The sequence below is a fragment of the Heterocephalus glaber genome, unplaced genomic scaffold (assembly GCF_053883595.1).
Source record: "Heterocephalus glaber isolate CG9 unplaced genomic scaffold, H.glaber_assembly_v1.0 deba00001188, whole genome shotgun sequence".
Taxonomy (NCBI): Eukaryota; Metazoa; Chordata; class Mammalia; order Rodentia; family Bathyergidae; genus Heterocephalus; species Heterocephalus glaber.
The window spans coordinates 55,096-74,363 of record NW_028258210.1 but is presented as its reverse complement, the minus strand read 5'-3'; the positions used below and the strand labels follow the sequence as shown (position 1 = coordinate 74,363).

General features: G+C 36.0%; 1 pseudogene; it reads right to left on the bottom strand.

Moving 5' to 3' along the window:
- Positions 1 to 5,006: 5,006 nt before the first annotated feature.
- Positions 5,007 to 18,371, bottom strand: LOC101717197 (olfactory receptor 7D4-like; annotated as a pseudogene).
- Positions 18,372 to 19,268: the final 897 nt, after the last annotated feature.

The following is a 19,268-nucleotide window of genomic DNA, read 5'->3' as shown; positions in this document are numbered from 1 at the left end:
AGCTGATCTTTAGGTTTTGAGTCTCTAATGACTTTTGGGCAATCTCGTTTTCATTATACCACAAAGGATAACTGATTAGATCAATTACAACATCTTAGCCCAAGTGATATAATTAGCAACACAATAGCATTAACTACATCTTAGAAAATGACAATTTCTGGTAGTTATTAATCTGTCACTTTTAACCATGTGAATTAAATCAAAATCAAGCACCAGCCCAAAATACATTTATAGTGAATAAACTCTTCAATATAGCCTTTGGGATGGGGATGTAGAAGGAGTTGGAGAGGGAGGGTTAGGTAGGTAGAAGGATAGGGAAAGTTTAGAAGTGAGGTCAGAGGACATAGAAAGATCATGCCAACTCTAGGAAACTGTTGAAAACAAGAGGTAATGACAGAATGAAAGAACAAAGACAAGAACAGAAGAACCTAAAGGCAATAGGGAAGCTATTAAGTGTACTCACTTTCATTTGAAACTAATAACAATTGAGAGAAGGAAAAAGAGAGAAGAAAAGAAAAAGAAAGAAGAAACTTGAATAAGGGCAGGAACAGGAACAAAAAGGGAGATGAAAAACAATATGGGAGAGCGAGAGAGTGAGAGTGAAAGAACTGATGGACCGATTCATCAGTTCATGATCAATTGTTTTTTGACAAAGATGTCAATGACATAGCAGGAAAAAAACACTTTCTTCAGTAAATCGTGCTGTGGAAAATAGATATCCACTTCAGAGGAATGAATTCACATCTTCTTTTCACACCATATACAAAAAGTAACTAACAAGGGATTAAGACTTAAATGTTAAACTAAGAAATGTAAAGCTTTTAGAAGGAAACATAGATGAAATCTCTATGATACTGATTTAGATAACAATTCTTTTTTTTTCAAGTACACAAGAATATAATATGATCGAGACACAGTGAACACAAGATATACGAGGCTGCTGCTGCAGTAGCAGCAACATAGCATACTACTTCACTGTAAGCTGCCAGGGTACACACTAAAACAATGAATAAAAGTAAACATATTGTACTGGGGATTGAACTCAGGGCCTCACATATGCTTAGACAACAATTCTTTAAATTATTGAAATGAATAGACAACAATAGCAAAACAAGGAAATAGCCAAGGATTTAGTTCAATGGTTCCAATGCCTGCCTCACAAGAACAAGGTCCTGAGTTCAATCTTCATTCAAAAAAACACCTAGGAAAAAAGACACTCTCAAACTAAACAATTCAAACAGCAAAACTAGCAAAATTCAGAGTGGAGAGATGACCTATAAAATAAAAGAATCTATTTGAGAATCATGCATTGGAAAAAAAGTCAATATCAAAAATATTGGGAACACCAAACAGATATTTCTCAGACAAAGAAGTAAAAGCAACAAATAAACATACGAAAAAAAGTTCAAGATCACAGGCCATTCGAGAGATGCAGATGAAAATAACACTGAGATTCCACCTCACCCCAGAAAGAATGGCTGCTATCAAGAAATCAACCAATAACAAATGCTGGGGGGGTGCTGTGGGTAGAAAGGAACTCTTCTTCATTGTTGGGAGTGCAGAGTCATGCAACCACTGTGGAAATCAATATGGAGATGCCTCAGACAACTAGGATTAGAAGACCCATTTGACCTGGTTGTTCTTTTGCTGGGTATCTTCCCAAAAGAATTAAAAGTATCATACCACAGCGATATGTGCACACCCATGTTTATATTGGCACAGTTTGTAATAGTTAAAACTTTGAAACAGCACAATTTCACATCAACTGGAGATTGGATAAAGAAGATGTGTGTTTTTTTAAATGTAAAATGGTGTACTTCTCTGCCATAAAGAATGAGAAACTAGAGACATATTTATAGCTAAGTGGATGTGCATAGAGGCCATAATCTTAAGTGAAATATATAGAATAGACGTGTAAATACTGAATAGTTTCTCTTGTGTGAAAAACTAAAAGTGTAAATAAGGATTAAAATGTATAATTGATATTGTGAAATAGGAAGAAGAGGTCTAAAAGACTAGGGGAAGTTGGAAGGGTAAGGGAAAAGAAAGAAGGGAAAAGAAAAAACATGAGAAAAGGAAAAATAGAAAAAAAATTCTTTGTAAATAGGAAATGGTGGAGGAGGTGAAAGGAGGGCAGGGGAATTGGGAAAAAATAAGAACCAAGATACATCGTGTAAAGGTACAAGATCTCAATGATGAATGTAACTGTATTGTATACCTAAAAGCTACCAATAAACTTAATGAAAAAAATAAAAGAAAACAAATCACATGAATAAGAACAAGCAAAATATTTTAATAGACAGTTCTCAAAAGAAGACATAAAAATTGCGAAGTCATATATGAAAATATTCTCTATCATTAATCATCAGGGTTATTAAAATTAAGACCACAATTAGATATAATTTCACACATGTTAGAGGGGCTATTTTGGGGGACTGATCAGATCCCTGAATACCTGTAGGGAGGATGATGGGGAATAAAAAAGAGACAGAGACAATATTCAAGGTACCCTAGGACCAGGAGAAGCTTGCCTCTAGTGGATAGACTCAATTAACTTCACTGTGGACATGCTTTTATTATTCAGCAAGAAGCACAGGAGAGGGGGTAATGTAGTTTTCCAGGAACAGTGACTGCAGTAAGATTAGGGGTAGCAAGATAAGTAACAAGTTAATCATCTCAAAGGGAACAAGTTAAGGTCCTTCCCCATATCTGGATACTTGTATTTTATATTGCCTCAGGAGCACTGTTCTTATGGCTTTCCCATACAGCCAGGAAGTCTGTAACTATTTCAAACTTCTCTGTTCCTGAGGCAAGTTAATACCAGTACTCAGGACTGCAGGGCATGTGGCCTGGTGCCCAACAATCTATACATTTTATGGCTGGTCCCTAACAAGTCATTGTGAAAAACACAGAAGGTAGTGAATATTGGTGAGGATATGAAGAAACACGAACTTTGAATTCTTTTGTTGTCAATGTAAACTGGTGTAGTCATTACAGAAAACAGTGTGCAGGTTCTTCAAAAAACTTAAAGTAGAACTAACATAAGATTCAGAAATCTCACTACTGTATCTGTCCAAAGGATATGCTATCAACAGGACAACATGCATGCACATTCCCTTTATCATAACATCATCCTTCACAGTAGTCAAGGATTGTCATCAACTGTTATCACATTAATAAAGAAATGTGGCATGTATACATAATTGAGACATAAAAAGAAGTAAATCCTGATATTTGCTACATCATAGCAGAATCCATATGACATTATGTGAAGTGAAATTAATGGACCCAGACATAGGCAGCAAACACCACACAAGTTCACTTATATAAGGATGGATCTCTGAAAAGCAGAAGTCATAGAAGCTGAGCAAAATTGACAGCTACCAGAAATCACAGGGATAGGATTTGATAAGTTAGGGTCAAAGCACACATTTCGGATAAGACAGGAATAACTACAAGAGTTCTATTGTACAACATGATGAATACAGTTGATAAAAATAAATTGTGTACTTAAAAAAATGGAAATTTATCAAATGGAATCGAGAAAATAATTGCAAAACACATATTTAATATGTCAAGTATCCAAAATATGTAATAATGAACTATTACAAGTCAGAAGCAAAAACAAAATGTACACAAATTGCTAAATGAGAAAAGAGTTAATAAGATAATTCTCAGAAAATATATAAACTGCCAACAAATATGAGAAAATGTGCTCAGTTGGTCATAGAGAAATTCATATAAAAACACAGTGAGAGAGCACTCCATAGCCAATCAAATTCTGTACTTTCCATTCAAAATTTGCCAAGGATTACCAAAGTTGTGAATATATCACAGACTACAGACATTAGAATGTAAAAAAAAAAATCCAGCTACAATAAAAGCGCTTTAGGAGTTTCCTCAAAAAGTTAAAAATGCAATCACTATATGAAACAGCTGTCTAACTACTATATATATGACCCCCAAAACTGATAAGCAATATATTCATGTGCTTCTTAGCAATAGGAGAGGTTTTCAGACATGTACCACTAGGCAATTTTATCATCTTACAAATGAGTAGATTTGATTTGTAGAGTACATTTGTAAACATTAACATGGTTCTGATATCTCTAGGTAATCTAACGCTATGGGGCCACTATTATATATACAGTCTGCCACTTACCAAAACATAGTTGCAGCACATGACTGTGTGCAAACAAATGTGCATGCATAACCACAGCTGTGCTAGCAACTCTATGTAAAAGATGGAAGTTAATAATGTCCATCTGTGGATGAATGGATAAACAACATGTAGTGTACACTTAATGTAAAATATTATTCAGCCACAGACAGAATGAAAAATTGTTTAGCAGCAACTAATAAAATGGAGAAGAGGAAGTAGGAAAATTGGAGCAAGGGACAGAAGGAAGGAAGAATGAAAAGAACAAAGATCACAAAGAATAAAGTAACATTTCAAGAATTATCGTAGGCATTTATATCACTATGAGTCATATGAGAAATTGCTTTCTAAGCTAGATTCCAGCATTTGTGTTCAAAATCCAATCATTTCAAGAGGCAAAAATCGATTTATTCAGTAGAAATATAAAAGTACACAATAAAATAAACAGACTTCAGGTCCTGAAAAGAGAGTGAAATTTGGAGCTGGGAATATTTATGGTTTTTTTAGTGCAAATCTGCAGAATTTGTGAATCCAATCATTGTTGCTACAACAAGAGGGAGAGAAAAGGTAGGAATGTGTGTGATTTCGAGTTCCAGGTGTCAGGCTATCCCTTCTTACAATCTTTCCTTCTTGCCCTAATAAACTCATAAAAATAATGATGCACAGTGCTGATATGGCTATCACTCTGATGTCTTCATTCTATTTCTTTCAGGGGAAACAAGAACAAAATAAAATTAAAATGAATAACATTAATATTTACACCTAGTAATATATTTTGAGGAAACCATGTCAACATTAGATGTATTTTTCTTTAAGTCAAGGTGAAAATATCTGGAATGCATATAACAAAAGTTGCCAATCTTGGAACTTTATGGATTATTTATAGGAAAGAAAAGTTACAAAGAAAGTACTGAGGGAGTTGTTGAGGAGAAATATATATAAAACCAAAGTTATATGGAATGGAAAATATGAGGTATATTTAAAGCATTTGCACCATGTCCATTTTGTTCTGAGGTCAGTGGTCCATCACAAACAAGAGGCTGCTCTGCTGAGGAGTCTTCCCAGGGCACACTTCACATCCTTGTTCGTCAGGCTGTAGATGAAGGGGTTCAGCATGGGGGTTACCACAGTGTACAGAACAGAGGCGATCTTACTTCCATGGGAAGAATGGGTCACAGCAGAACTGAGGTACACTCCGAGTCCTGTTCCACAGAACAAGAAGACCATGCATAGGTGAGACCCACAGGTGGAAAATGCTTTATACCTGCTTGCAGTGGAGGACATGCTCAGTAAGGAGGAGATAATCTGAGAGTAAGAGAAGAGGATCCCTGTGACAGGCAGAACACCCAGAAGTGCCGTTGCCACATATAGGAAGATGGTACTGATAAGGGTATCCGAGTTGGCAGCCTTGAGAACCTGAGCCAGTTCACAGAAGAAATGGGGAATTTCAGTGACTGTGGAGAAAGTAAGATGCTTCCTCAATAGAATGTGGATCAGGGAAGCCAAGGACATTATGATCCAACACAAGAGAACTAAAAGGCCACAGAACCAGGGGTTCATGATAACTGTGTATTTCAGTGGGTAGCAGATGGCCACAAAGCGGTCATAGGCCATCACAGTCAAAAGGAAATTATCCATCCCAACAAACGTATTTGAAAAGTATACCTGAGTGAGGCACTCTATAGAGGAGACACCTTTGCTCTGTGCCTGGATGTTCATCAGCATTTGTGGGACTGTGGTAGAGGTGGAACAGATGTCCACAAAGGACAGGTTGAAGAGGAAGAAGTACATGGGGATGTGGAGGTGGGAGTCAGAGCTGATGGCCAGGATGAGGAGCAGGTTCCCAAGCACTGTGACCAGGTACATGGACAGAAACAGTCCAAAAAAAAAGAGGCTGAAATTCTGGATCTTCTGAAAGGCCCACAAGGACTAGTTCTGAGACACACAAATAGTTTGCTGCTTCCATGTGGTTGGTGCTTATACTGGGAAGGAAAATAATGCAATCGTTAAGGACAGCCACCTGCCACTGCACATATTTGTCACTTTATGGTATCGTTCAGGGATAGATGTTCTTCAATGTCTAATAGATCCACCCAATGTTTGTGATTCAGTCAGCCATGTATAATCTCATTTTCATTTTAAAATATTCTAAATGAAAAGTTGTACAACTTAAAATATGTAAAATTTATATATTATTACTCAGAATTTTAAAAAATTATAAAAAAGCATTCTACTATCATTTATATATGAATCTATGGACATCAACTAATTTTTTGATATGAACCTTCCAAAATATTTGAAAACATTTCATGATTTTTTTCCTTATAATCTTAATTTTTTACTTATAACTGAAGCTCTATGATTGTGATTAAATATAAATTTTCAACTCAGATAACCTTCATTCTTTGAGGTGGCACTTCATAGATTTGTGAAAGTTAACACCACTTCCTAATATTTTTCTTTTTAAATGTATTATTATTATTATTACTATATTTTTGAGCTTCAACATGTACTGTTCATAGTAGAGTCTCAATAAGTGTTTTTGTTATTATTAATATTACGATGATTAAACTCTCCCTTTATGATAATTCTTTGGATACCTAAATTTTCCAAGGTACAGTAGAGAGCTTTGATTTACAAACTGGATTGTTAAGTCAGACTTCCTTTAATATAGTTTTATTTCATCAATATACCCTCTGTGGGATCCTGAGACAATAATTTCAACTTTTAACATGTGATTCTTTTCTACACTAGGGGTCACATATATTCACAATGAGGTTAAATTAGAGGATAAATTAAATGACAATAATGTGTATGACTGTTCTCCTGAGTGTTGTGAACATTTCATACTCATGAGCTTCTGTTGTGAGCATCACAAAAAATCTGTCCTGCATGACTATCAGTTATCAATATGCCACTTAACTGGGGCAGCCATCAAGGATGAAATTCTGATCAACATAAATATAACAGGTTTGCTACCTCTTTTAGATACTATTCAGCATTTTTAATCTATAAAGTTCCCAAAGTCTCCTTCTTTCAGAGAATTCGAGACAGATGAATTGCTCCAAATAGAGAAAAAGTTATTTGCACTACATCAATGAAAGGAGGAGAAAACATACATCATCATTTAAATCAAACAGAAGCCAACTTGTATTGTGTGTGCTCATCTATGCAAGGCATAGTATTAAAATAATCAGAGTTAATGACTAAAATGTACAAATAATGGATTGGATCACAAATATTCTGTCATTGTATAAACTCAGTCATGCTAGAGAAATTAAAATGCAGACTTATGATTAAAAATAAATGTTTCCATTCTTCATTACATAAAAAATTCAGTACTATGAAAGCCTGAAGTTAATTCAAAATAGGAAAGACATTATTGAAGACTAATTCATTCTGTCAAAATTAGGAGGAGTTTTTCTTGAAATACTTAAGTTGGAGCTGAGACAGGAAGGATAGATATTTATTAATCAGGGGAAGCACAGAAGGAACAAACATTCCAGCTTAAAAGAAAAGAATCTGCCACTGTTTTTTGAGACAATGAGCTGGGTAGGAGGGGATTTGAAAGGCCATAGCAGTGTAGAGCAGGGAGCAGGGTCATGTGGGACACAGTGTGTAAGGCCCACAGTAGAGCTTCCTAGAATCTTCCTTGTGTCCCTCTCACATTCACAGATTAATATTGATTTGCAGGTCTGAGGTTGTGACAGTTCTGTCAAATCATTTGTATTTTCAGGGTCTCACATAATCCCCATCGCACTGCAGGTGTTCAACAAATTCAAATGTCTGATGAGCAGCAAATATTGAGATGAAAATGCTAATCATAGTCTACAAAAACTAGGCCAGTGAAGAGAAACCATAACCATAATCACAACAGGAAAAAGGCTTTGAGAAGCTTTCACAGTCATTAGTGTTCTTAGCAATTAAGGCAGCGTCTCTTGGGACATAAGGAAATCAAGGACAAATTTTTAACCCAGTACAAAAATTGTTGAAAATCATATCCAACAAGATATATCAAGATCAAATGCTACAATATTTGTGTCCATAGTCAACAAAATATGCCCAAATCAAGTGCTACAATATCTATTAAACTCTGGAACATGCCAAGACAGTGTAGCCCAAATTCAGTCATTCAATATTTATTGAAAAATTGAAAGAGATCAATAAGATGAGAAGGAAAATCAGGCTGAGTACCAAGCATCAGAAATAATTATAACATTGCATTATTTTGAAGACACCAAAAATAAGAAGCAATACAAAGGACAAGAATAACAATATAGAACTATTCAGTGACATGAATAAATCAAATTAACCAGCAAAAATAAATTATAAAAGAAAAAAGCAATTACATTAAGAAAAAGATAGACGATGTGTCATGCATAATAGATCTTCAATGAGAATTTTAAACATAAATTAGTTTTGAATCAGAATCTGCAATTTATGGCAGAGATTTCAGAAAGATATAGAGAGACTCTCTAGAAAATTTGATATTCAAGGAATATTAATTTCCAGTTCAAAGGTTCTGAATTGTGGGAAAAAAATAAAAGAGTGCAAACTGAAAAAGATGATTCAGTGGAAAATAAAGTACCTTTCAAATAGAGAAACTTCATAGACTAAATAAACATTGAGCTGTTTTAGAACTCTTATTTTCAGTAAAGGCCAGTACCCACTTCCTCTTTTTTCTTACTCGAACAGGCTCACTAGGAAACACTGACATTCTCCAGTGGCTGCACTGCTGATATCCTTTCTCCATGACCTCTCCCTCAAAATCCGCTGGGATTTCACAGAGGTCGGGAAGAAAGAATTATATATAAGGAGCAATAGGGCATGTTTACAGTTCCTAGCATCTCAACTGTTGAATTCTCAGAGTTCCTCATTAAATAAATTGTTCTATTTTCTTCCTGGTCTCCAAATAATTCAGCTCCCATGTGGTGCAGAGAAGATAACAGAAAGAAAAAGTCTAAGCCAATTTCACATCTATGTAGGCAGCAATAAATGAAAATAGAATTATTTCTTCCAGAAAGAAAGACTCTTTTTTTTTTCTTTTGTTTGATTTAAAAGTCACAAAGTATCCCCTAACGAAAGAAATTTCTACAAGGTCCCAAACTTAACAACAATTGTCTGTGTAGAGCCTCCCTTAAAGAATCTTTGAAAGTTTGTAGATCACTTGCTGTCCACAATGTTAGATACATGAAAATGAATCACATCAAGGTAGATAGTGAAGTAATTATAATCTTATCCCTATACTTGTAACACTTTTAAAAAATAGAGATATATGGTATTTATATATTATATGTACTTACACCAGCAAAATGATAAAAAGTTTGCTTTCTCTTGTTCTTTATTTTAAATTTTTTATTTTATTTTATTGCTTTTATTTTTTAAAGGATGGAGGATAACTGAAGAGTACAAAGTTATTTTTTAGTGAGTTGACAGAAATGTTCTGAGATTGCCATGAGGACTGCACATGTCTATGAATACACTGAAAACTATTGAATTATGTACTTCTGATGTATGATTTGCATGATGAGAGAATTATATGTCAATAAAACTGTTTATGAAAAGCTAAATTAGAAGACATCAAGAACATCTATTATCTTGTGGTTCAAAGAGAAAGACGATATAGAAAATAATGCATTGCTATTTTTAAAAAGTTTTATAGAAGACAGGATTGCAATTCTAAGAGAATAAAATCACATGGAAGTGTTAGAGGTGTGTGTGTGTGTGAGTGTGTGTGTGTTGGTAAGGATCCAACACAGGGTCACATGAATGTTCAATAATTGCTCTGCCACTGAACTATACCTTAACCTTGGGAGGCACTTCTTGGTTCTGGTTAAGAAAACACCTTTACACTTCAATACTGCCTACTCGAAATGTATTATCACCAGCAAATTCACCAATCCTCCAAGTCCATATAGAGAGGCTTAAGGGACATGCTTACTATTAGAGAAATATCCATTACAAAGATTATTTTATGGGTTTGGAAAATAGCTCAGTGGTAGAGTGTTTGCCTAGCATGGACAAGGCCTTGGATTCCATCTGAAGCACTGAAATAAATAATTAATTACAAGATTATTTCCTGCCTCATATGGAATAATATGGAACATCAACTTTACTGAAAATAGGTGATCAGTAAGATAAGATTTAATTTTTCCATCAAGACTAATGCTTCATTTATTAAATTGTTATTTTTTATTTTCTGTGTGTGTGTATATGCAAAACTGCAGATTCATCCATTCACAGAACAATTTTTCAAGAAAGTTTCTTCAGCTCATTGAGTAAAAACATGGAGCAGGGAAGGTATTTCCTCATAAGGAACTGACAATGACAAATTTTAGGAAAATAACAGAGATGATGGTTAAACACAGAAATTGAGTATGGTTTGCAGGTGTACATTATTGCCAGAATTTTGTAGCATCCATCCATCCCTGAGTTTCATCCCCAGTACTGCAGTAATAATAAGAGACAGGAGAGAGACAGACAGACACACAGAGACAGAGAAACATGAAAGCTGAGTGGGCTATTAGGGAAAAGGAAGGGAACAAGAGGGGAGAAAAAGCAAGGGGGTGACTCAGAGCCTAGTCATTCCAGCGGTAATTGTGCACATATCCCAGGAAGTAGCTGTGAGGCCCAGACCTGAGCAGCTGCAGGCAGATCACATCCAGGGGTCCACTCCAAAACCAGAGGCTCATGCACACCCACCCAAGCCAAATTCCAATGTAGAAAAGAGCTGCACAAGTGCACAAGCTTCAGCCAGATACCTGCCATAAAATTGGCCACAGCCGTTGACCCACCCGGAAAAGAGCTAAACAGGCACACAAGCCATACCTACAGGCTCAACCCAATACCACTGATACATGCACGAAGACTCTAACCAAAGCCTGTGCAGACAACAGGAACTGGAGTGCACACCCCCCATCCAAATGTCCTCACAGACAACAGCTATATAGAGGGCCCAGTGAGAGGCACACCTACATACCATCCCAAGTGTGCACAACAGCTACATAGAGGCCCCAGCCAGAAGCCCACCTAGACATGAGGTCAGATCAGGGATAACGAAGACCAGCACTCTGAAACCAGGAATTGGTGTACTGGTGAGCCGTAGAGTAAAGGCTGCTCGGTGGCTTGTTGAAAATTCAAAACCACTGGGTGACCAAAGTCACCTCAACAAATGTGAGCACAGCAGGCTGCATCTGTTGAAATGAGAAGACGCACAAATAAGTCTCAAAACAAGATTTCCAGATCACCTAAGTCAACTCCAAAGGGCAAAGAGATGGAACAGTCTGATACTCAAACACCTGGATTCACTGAACTGGAAAAGAAAGAAGACCTGGAAAAATCAAATCAGAAATAATTTCTCAGATAACAGCAGAGATTGTGCCCATAGTACAAGACGTGATTAATAAATCTGAAGAAGACAGCTAAAAAAAATAGAGGAGGTGAGGAACATGATGGAATCCCAACATAGGAAACAAACTGAATCCATAACACAGGTGCAAACAGACTTCAAGAAGATTAAAAACTCCAATGAAAGTTTATAGAGCAGAATGAGGAAATGTGAGGACAGAATTTCAGATATAGATGATAGGATGACAATTAGCGAGCAGGAAAAAATTTCATAAAAATAGTAAGGGATCATGAGAAATAAATCCATCAGCTGCTAGAAAATACAAAGAAGAATAACATCAGACTGACTAGAGTCAAAAAAGAAACAGGAGAGAGTGTAGACAACATAAAAAAATCTGTTCACATAAATAATGGCAGAAAACTTCCTAAATATGAGAAAGTAACTTGAAATACAGACTAGTGAGGCATATACGACTCCAACTAGCCATGATCAAAAAACACTACACATAGCCATATAATAGTTAAGATTTGAGAAACCCAACAGAAAAAAATCCTACAAGCAGTTAGAGAAAAGAAACTAACAGCATACAAAGGAGAGCTCACTAGAGTCCCAGGAAACTTCTCAATACAAACTTGCAAAGCAAGAAGACCTTGGAGTGACGTATTTCAAGCCCTAAAGGAAAACTGTATCCAACCCAGATTGATGTACTCTGCAAAACTATTCCAACTTGTTGAAGAAATAACATACTTTCATGACAAGGAACACTTGAGGAACTTCATGAATACCAAACCAACACTACAAAAAATTTTAAACAATGTAATAGGAAAAGTCAATGAGAATCACAACCCCAAGAAGCCCTGCATAATGACAAGAAATTAAAAGCAATTGGAGAGTATCCCACACAAAGAAAAAGTCATTACAAGAATAAGTCAATACATACCAATAATAACCAACAATATTAATGGTCTCAATTCACCAGTCTAAAGAAATAGACTGGCAGAATGGGTCAAGAAGCAAGATCCAACAATATGCTGCATACAAGAAACACAATTCAAGAAGAATCTCATGCACTGAAAGTTAAAGGGTGGGAATCAATCCTCCATGTGACAAGAATCCAAAAAAAAGTAGTAGCAGCTATGCTCTTTGCAGTTCAAGTGGATTTCAAACCAACAATGATTAAGAGAGACAATGAAGCACACTACATCCTTGTAAAGGAACAATCCAGGAGAATGAGATGACAATCATATCTATCCACCAAACAACAGTGTGCCCAACTATGTAAAAGAAATGCTAAAAGACATGAAAAATCATATAAGCACTAATACAATAGTAGCGGGTGATCTCATTATCCCACTGTCACAAATAGATAGATTGACTAGACAAAAAACAAGCAATGAAATACTAGAACTCAATCAAACTCTTCAGGAAATGAACTTAACAGATGTTTACAGTGTGTTCCACCCCACAAAATCAGAATAAACATTCTTCTCAGATACTCATGGACAGTTTGCCAAAATAGACGATACACTCACTCTTAAAACATATTTAAGTAAGTACAAAGTAATTGAAGTTATCTCCTGTATATTATCAGACAACAGTGTGATGAAATTGGAGATCAACGGCAGAAAAAAAACACAAGAATTTCATAAACACATGGAAACTGAACAACACACTTCTAAAAAATCAATGGATCACCGAGGAAATTAAAGATAAAATCAGACAGTTCCTACAATTAAATGACAATGATGATACAAGATATTGGAAGCTAAGGACACAATGAAAGCAGTCTTTTGAGGGAAATACATAGCAGTGAATAGTCGCATAAGCAAAACAGAGTGAGGTCAATTATACAAGCTGATGATGAACCTCAAGCTTCTAGAAAAAATGAGCAGGACAAACCCAAAGCTCATACAAGGGAGGAAATTCTAAAGATCAGAGGAGAAATCAATGCAATGGAGACTAAGAGAATGATACAAAAAAAATCAATGAAGCCAAGAGTTGGTTCTTCGAAAGAAGCAACAAAATTGACAAACCCTTAGCCAACGTTATCAGAAAAAGGAAAAGAAAGCCCCAAATCCATCCAGTTAGGAATGAAAAGAGTGAAATTACAAGTGACACTGCAGAACCCAGAGGAACATCAATACATACTTCAAGAACCTATATGCCAAAAAGATGGAAAATGCAGAAGAAATGGACAGATTCCTAGATATTTGTGAATTACCAAATTTGAATGAAAATGACCTAAAAATTCTAAACAACCCAATATCAATCAAAGAAATTAAAAATGTAAATAAAAACTTAACAACTAAGAAAAGCCCAGGTCCTGATGGCTTCACTGCTGAATTCTGCAAGATGTTTAGAGATGAACTACTGCCACTACTGTTTAAACTCAATGAAATTGAAAGGTAAGCGATACTCCCAAATTCATTTCTGGAAGCAAGCATCACATTGATCCCCAAACCAGAGAAAGACCCAATCGAAAAAGAGAACTATAGGCCAATTACACTAATGAACATAGATGCAAGAATCCTTATTAAGATACTGGCAAATAGAATGCAGAAAATCATCAAGAAGATCATACACTCTGACCAAGTGAGTTTCATCGCATGGGCACAGGGTTGGTTCAACATGTGCAAATCAATCAATGTAATACACTATATCAATAGAGCCAAGGGTAAAAAGCATATGAACATCTGAATAGATGCAAAAAAAATCTGACAAAATCCAACATGCATTTATGATAAAAACACTCCAAAAAAATGGAATAGACTGTCTCTTCCTCAATCTGATAGAAGCCGTCTATGAAAATCCAACAGCCAAGATCATACTTTTAAATGGTCAAAAATTTAAATTGCTCAGACTAAAATCAGGAACAAGACAAGGATGTCTGCTCTCACCACTCCTGTTCAATATATTTTTGGAAACATTACCTACAGCAATAAGACAAGATAAAGAAATACAAGGGAAAAAAATAGGAAATGAAGAAGTCAAATTATCATTGTTTGCAGATGACATGATACTCTGTGTAGAAGGCCCCAAGAACTCCACTAAAAGTCTTCTAGACTTAATAACCAAATTCAGTAAAGTAGCTGGTTACAAGGTCAACACACAAAAACCAATAGATTTTCTGTTCATGTAAAACGGGCTCACTGAGAGAGAAATGGGACAATCAATTTGTTTCACAATAGCATCCAAAAACTTGAAATACCTAGGAATCAACCTAACAAAAAAATCAAAGGCCTCTACTGAGAAAACTATAGCACTATGAAAAAATTGACTGAAGAGGATATCAGAAAATGGAAATACATCCCTTGCTCCTGGGAAGGAAGAATCAACATAATGAAAAGCGCCATATTTCCAAAACTGCTATACAGATTTAATGCAATGCCATTTAAAATCCCAGCAACATACTTCTCAAACTTGGATTCAACAATCCAGAAATTCATTTGGTATAAGAAGTGATCTAGAATAGCAAACACAATCCTAGGGTAAAAGCCAAGGTTTTGGGTATCACAATCCCCAACTTGAAATTATACTATAAAGCTACTGTGATAAAAAAAAAAAAACACAGCATGAGACTAGCAAAGAAACAGACCTGAGTAATGTGAAATAGGAAGAAAAGGGGCAAAGGGGAAGGAAGTGGGAGGGCTAGAGGAAAGGATAGACGGGAATGGGATTAATATGAGAAAATGGAAAAACAGGAACAAAATCTTTGTAAATAGGGAGGAATGGAGGGGTTGAAGGGAGGGCTGGGCATGGGTGAAAAATAAGAACCAAGAGAGACTATGTAAAGATGCAGATTTCCAATGATGAATGTCATTATATTGTATACCTAAAATGTACCAATGATTAAAATGAATAATTGATAATGCAAAATAGGAAGAAAAGGTCCAAAGGGGTAGGGGTAGTGGGAGGGGCAGGGGAAAGGAAAGAAGGGAAAGAAAAAGTGCTGAGAAATGGAAAAAATGGAAATAAAGTCTTTATAAATAGGGAAGGGTGGAGGGGGTGAAGGGAGGGCTAGGAATAGGGAAAAAGTAAGAACCAAGATGCATTATGTCAAGGTACAACTCCCAATGAGAAATGTAATTGTGTTGTATACCTACAATGTACCAATAAAAGAATTTAATTTTTAAAAAAGGAAACAGACCTGAGGACCAGTGAAGCAGATTAGAAGATGCAGAAACAACTCCAGACACTCAGCCACCTCATCTCTGACAAAGGACCCAAACACCCTCACTGGAGGAAAAATAGCCTCTTTAAAAAATTGTTCTGGATAAATTGGGTTCAACTTGCCAAACAATAAATCTAGACCTATATCTCTCACCATGCACTAAACTAAAATTGAAATAGATTGAAGATCTAAATATTAAAACAGAAATGCTGAAGCGGCTGGAACAGAGGTTAGGTAGAACTCTTGAAGACATTGGCGTAGGAAAGATTTTATAAACAAAACTTCAGTTGCCCGAGAGCTAGCACAAACAATCAACAAGTGCAATCTCTTGTTACTAAAAATCTTCTGCACAGCAAGAGAAACCACCAACATTGTGAAGAGACAATTCACAATTTGGGAAAAAAGTTTCATCAGCTGTACACAAAGGTCTACTATCTAGAATTTATAAACAACATGAAAAAGTCAGACATCTCAAATTTAAAGACAGAATCCAAAATTGGGCATCTGAAATGAACAGACATTTCTCAGATAAAGAAATAAAAGCAGCAAATAGACATATGAAAAAATGTTCAACATCACTGGCCATTCAAGAGATGCAGAAGAAAACAACACTAAGATTCCACCTCACTCCAGTAAGAATGGCTGCTATCATGAAATCAGTGAATAAAAATTTTTCACTGTACTGAAAGAGGAACTCTGCTCCACTGCTGGTGGGAGTGTAGCCTGGTGAAACCACTGTAGACATCTCTTTGGAGATACTTCAAAGAAGTAGCATTGGAAGTTCTATTTGTCCCAGGTATTCCCCTGCTTCGTATCTTCCCCAAAGAATTAAAGAAATAACACCACAGTGATATATGTGCACCCATGTTCATATAGTCACACATTTTGTGACAGATCCAACTTGGAAGCAACCCATTTGCCCATCAACTGGAAACTTGATAAAGAAAATGTGTCTTTTTATAAAATAAAATATTAATAAGCCACAAAGAATGAGAAACTAGATGCATATATAGCTAAAAAGGTGCACATTGAGGCAATAATTTTAAGTGAAATAAATAGGATGCACATGTTTCTCTGATGTGAAGAGCTGAAGGTGTAAATAAGGACTAAAAGGTATAAAAGATAATGTGAAATAGGAAGAACAGATGCAAAAGGGAAAGGGAATTGGAATGGAATTAATGAGAAAAATAAAAAATGGAAACAAAGTCTTTGTAGATAGGGAGGGGTGGGGGGATTGAAGGGAGGGCAGGGGAATTGGGAAAAAATAAGAACCAAGATGGATTATATAAAAGTACAAATTTCCAATGATGAATGTCGTTATACTGTATACCTTATAGGTATCAATAAAATTAATTTTTTAAAAAAGTAAAGAGGAGAGGGAATGTTATATTCACATACATATCAGGCAAAATTAAACTCAATAATGCATAAAACTCATATGCAGTATTAATAAAAATACTAAAAATATTCACTCACTTGTTTCATCCTCTCTACAGAAACTCCATTCAAATCCTCCCCATTTACAAAGACAATGAAAGAGAAGAGCTCAGAATCACGTAAGTATCCGAGGCTAAAATCAGGGAATGAGGCATTTTCCAGTACTTCATTAAACAACAAATTTTTAGGGTCAAAAATAGACTAAGACAAAATAATGTTGTAAATTTTACTTGAACCTTTATTTTCCTTTTGAAAAATTGTTGTGTTATGGCTTGAATAGGATTTGTGCTTCCCAAAGTTTCCTGTGATTGAAGGCTTGATCTGAAGGGTGGTTATATTGAGAAGTGCTGTGGAATTATGGGTGATAGGGTTTGTGCTTGGATCATTGGGGTCATACCATCAGAGGGGATTGTGCATACGTTTGTCTGCTTTTCTCTTTCTCCTTCATCCTCCCTCTTCTCTCTCTTTCTCTCTGAGATGCTCTCTCTTTCCTTGGTGACACAATCCTTTACCTACACATACCTCTGAAAAAGCATGACACAATTGAGCAACAGGCTATTAGCTCCACGGCTTTGAACTTCCAAAACCAAGAACCTATATATGTGTGTGTGTGTGTGTGTGTGTATTCCACAAAATAAATGTAATTGTCATGTATCTCAACCACATAATACTACTAAAGTAGTGTTCCTCCTTGAATGATATTGAGTTTCATGAAAGATAGCTTTTGTCTCCATTGCCCTTCTGTCTTCTATCATGTGAGGAGACGTTGTATTCTGTACCTACAGAGGACACCACCCTCATCAGATAAACCTGCCAATGCCATTATTTTGGAATTTTCAGCCTCCAGAACTGAATTTCTATTCCTATAATATATTCAGTCTCATGCATTTTGTTGAACAGGATAAAACAAATTAAGACATGGGATGGAGATGTAGCTCAATGGTAGACCACATGCCTAGCATGCATGAGATCCCAAGTTCAATTTCCAGTAACACACACACATACACACACACCAGATTATGATATGTATTTATGTATGCATGCATCATCTACATGCATATGTGTATGCAGTAGATTAATTAATGGGAACACCCAGCTGAACGGAGTCAGCACGGTTCTGGCCATGTAAGGTGCACCTGCGGATTGTTCCCAGTGACACAGAAGGAGAATGGGAGGGAAAGATTGCATGCTGCTGATCTCCCAGGATAAGCTTTTATGTGACTGGATTTCCTGGTACAAACTTGGCTGTTCCTGGTGTTGGAGTGCAGGTCCTCACTGTCACCAGGATGCCTGCTGTTCTTTTCAGAGGAGATCTAGTCTTCACCATTTTCTTGATTTTTGCTTTCTAGCTCCAGTGTAGATCCCTCAGCCTGGTGGCACAAATCTTTCACCATTCTGGTGCAGACTTTCTAGCTTATACCATTGGCCCTTGGACCTTTGCATGTCAGACCCTTGATATGAACTTGCATGAGATGCTACTGTGGCCTCTAAGCCTTCAGCTGGACTCATGCAGGACATTGCCATGCGATCCAGGCCCTTGGCTGGATTCTTAAGGTCTCTAGTTCATGGACAGAGGTCTTGCACTCTTCTGTATTTGACTTTAATCTATCATCTATCTATCTATCATCTATCTATCATCTATCTATCTATCTATCTAGTATATCTGTTCACTTGCAAACCTTGACTACAACAGTTTATTTACATATTAACATGAAATTGAATTACAATTCTCATGAAAGAATGGAAAGATTCCAAATGAATGAAAAGGAAATCTCAAAATTTCTGGTAGCATAGTGGTAAAAATCATGGGGGTAGATATGCATTCAACTTTCAAGGCATGGAATTTGTAATAACCAGAGTACAGCTATGTAGCTCTAACATCTCCAAAATGTTACTGACTTAACAAAACAAGTTTACTTCTTTTCCTTCTAAATTATCTACCAACTTGGGCAACTAAAAAAGAGAGTTCTCCATGTATAAGGTTAGATTTCTAGGCAATTTAGGTATTGTAATATATCCATATAAACTTATACCTCCACAATGCCATATAAATTGGAAAACTGTGGTTTTATTAATGAATATTAGTCATGCAGATTAATGGATTTTGTCACATTTGTGTGTATATATATATGTAATATACTTTGATAATTTTA